A 3353-nucleotide genomic window follows, 5' to 3' on the forward strand; every position below is an offset into this window, starting at 1 on the left:
CAAGCCGATTGGCCTAATCTGTGGAAGACGGAAAAGAAGAAAAAAAGGAAGAAGAAGAAGAAGACTTCCAACTGCCAACCGCTGTATAGAGCTGCCTCTGACTTTTCGCCGCTGCACACGTCCTCTGGCGAGACGGTTTGACGGGCGGGGAGAGAAAACTAAACCGGTCCTAGCTTATTCTTATTACTGCTGTTCGGTTAATATTGTTTATGAAAATTTTTTGGCACAGTCACTTGGCTACGTATTCTGTAATGATACCTGCAGCGTCCTACAAGTAAATACTCAGCTGATACCTTTCCCACCTTGTCAATTAGCTTGTAAAACATGAAACTACCTTACTGCAAGTAACACGTAAAGGTTCTATAGCAAGACGTTCACCAAAACCCCTCGTGAACTGTTGTGATTAAAGCGTCACACACCTGTCCATGTAATCCACCTCCTAAGCAGACGGCTTCTATCCTGAAATAATATGTCTAATAATATCTGCCTCTAAGAATGATTAACTGAGATCGCAGATATAGAACACAAGCACACTTCAATTACGTACAAAATAAATACATATACGTAAGACACATAGGATCTGTAGCAATAAATAACTGTGGAAACCCGGGTAAGCAGTGCAAGTTTCTCTTATGGAGAAGTTGTTTCAGCAAACTAAGTAATTTGATTGTTAGAATGAGAGCAGTTAAAACTGAGACTGACTTTGCTAGGAAACCTTAATTATTAAGCAGAGCAATCGACAAACGAATAAATGATCCCCGACTGGAATAAAGTTAACGTCAGCACTAAAGAATAAGTGATGACCTGGCTTTTGATTTCAAGAGTAGTTACGGTGGCTATAATTTCGCACCAAACAAGCACTCATCCACATACTTTGCCGTGATCTACAAACAAAATTGGGTATCGTGTGAGAGGTTGTACATCGTATATATGAATATAGGAAGAAGACTGACGTTGTCATGTGTGCCTTGTAAATAATTGTTAACGCTTTTTACATGACAGGTGAAGGAGTGTCTTTATTATCAGAACACCTTAATGAATGATTGCCTATACTAGTAGAGGTTGCAATGACAGTGTAAATGAAACGGCAGGCGAACCTCAAGCCCTGGGTGGAAGGCCCACACAGGTGTTTTGGTCCCGCTTAAACACAGGAAGTAGCAAGACGGACGTTGGGACACCTGCACGCTGGAGCAGAATAGAGTCGCGACAGGGCAGTATTGTAGCCGGACGAGAAGGATTATACTTCGGAAACTACGGAAATCTTGGACACAGCTGAGAGGAACGAGGAAGCGTCACGTCGGAATTCATGCAGGCTGGGTTATTTCCGCGGTTTTTTACTCAAAAATGGTTCAAATGGCTCTGAGCACTATGGGACTTAACATCTTAGGTCATCAGTCCCCTAGAACTTAGAACTACTTAAACCTAACTAACCTAAGGACATCACACACATCCATGCGCGAGGCAGGATTCGAACCTGCGACCGTAGCAGTTGCACGGTTCCGGACTGAGCGCCTAGAACCGCGAGACCACCGCGGCCGGCGCCTGGTTTTTTATTCAGAAGCGAACCATTGTACGAGTATAGGTTTTTCTTCGCAAAACTTTCCGCGATGGACGACAAAAGACTAAAATATGGTTGGTTGGCGTTCGGAAGAATCTGTAGATGGGAGAATATTCCGTGGTTTCGGGAATATGATTCGTTTTCGGAATTACGAGGGCGGGGAACCGAGCCTTGCTGGGAAGCCAGCGGTGGAGAGACGAGGTCCTCCATTGTGAGCGCCCGTGTGTGACGGTCACTCGGTATCAGCTTTGTTGGTACAGACGGACTTGCTGTCTTTGCTCTCAGGAGATTTTATAGTTAGAATAGTTTGGCACTGTACTGTTGCGAACTTATAAGATTCTGGACTTCGTCTCCGGGGTGGAAGTCGTCGTTGAGTACGCAGCGTTCAGTGATCGAGAGCACTTCCTCTGCCTATACTTATGTTGAGACGTTATCTGAACTCCGTCCTTGTGGCTGGGAGTTCGCGTATCTCGTCTGTAGAACACAGAGAGGAGAAGACTGTATTAGAGTATATTAGTCAGAGGACCGCGTTCTGCCGTCCTAGTGTTTGAAAGAGTTTATTTGTGGCTGGAGTTCTTCCATCATCGCAGACGAGTGTGAGAACGATCACTTCGACGCAGCGGACGCAGTACATACTGTGATATCTCAAACTGCTTCGGCTTATCAGGGCTATAAAGCTAAACAGCTGTGATCACATCAGTTTATTTCCACTGAGGATCCACTCCACCGTAGATCATCTTTGAAAGGTCTTCTAGTGTTTGGTACGTAGATGATGTCAGTCATTAAGCATTACTGATATTAGATCGCGCAGTTATTATAAGGGGCAGACTTGGGCAATTGATTAATAATTTTAGTTAGGAAATACAGACAATTGTACTTAAAAGACTGATTTTAATCTATAATGGTTCAAATGGCTCTGAGCACTATGGGACTTAACTTCTGAGGTCATCAGTCCCCTAGAACTTAGAACTACTGAAACCTAACTAACCTAAGGACATCACAATGTCCGAGGCAGGATTCGAACCTGCGACCGTAGCGGTCACGCGGCTCCAGACTGTAGCGCCCAGAACCGCTCGGCCACTCCGGTCAGTTTTAATCTATAATAAATACACTCCTGGAAATGGAAAAAAGAACACATTGACACCGGTGTGTCAGACCCACCATACTTGCTCCGGACACTGCGAGAGGGCTGTACAAGCAATGATCACACGCACGGCACAGCGGACACACCAGGAACCGCGGTGTTGGCCGTCGAATGGCGCTAGCTGCGCAGCATTTGTGCACCGCCGCCGTCAGTGTCAGCCAGTTTGCCGTGGCATACGGAGCTCCATCGCAGTCTAACACTGGTAGCATGCCGCGACAGCGTGGACGTGAACCGTATGTGCAGTTGACGGACTTTAAGCGAGGGCATATAGTGGGCATGCGGGAGGCCGGGTGGACGTACCGCCGAATTGCTCAACACGTGAGGTCTCCACAGTACATCGATGTTGTCGCCAGTGGTCGGCGGAAGGTGCACGTGCCCGTCGACCTGGGACCGGACCGCAGCGACGCACGGATGCACGCCAAGACCGTAGGATCCTACGCAGTGCCGTAGGGGACCGCACCGCCACTTCCCAGCAAATTAGGGACACTGTTGCTCCTGGGGTATCGGCGAGGACCATTCGCAACCGTCTCCATGAAGCTGGGCTACGGTCCCGCACACCGTTAGGCCGTCTTCCGCTCACGCCGCAACATCGTGCAGCCCGCCTCCAGTGGTGTCGCGACAGGCGTGAATGGAGGGACGAATGGAGACGTG

Source organism: Schistocerca piceifrons, chromosome 8, assembly GCF_021461385.2.
Source record: "Schistocerca piceifrons isolate TAMUIC-IGC-003096 chromosome 8, iqSchPice1.1, whole genome shotgun sequence".
Classification (NCBI taxonomy): Eukaryota; Metazoa; Arthropoda; class Insecta; order Orthoptera; family Acrididae; genus Schistocerca; species Schistocerca piceifrons.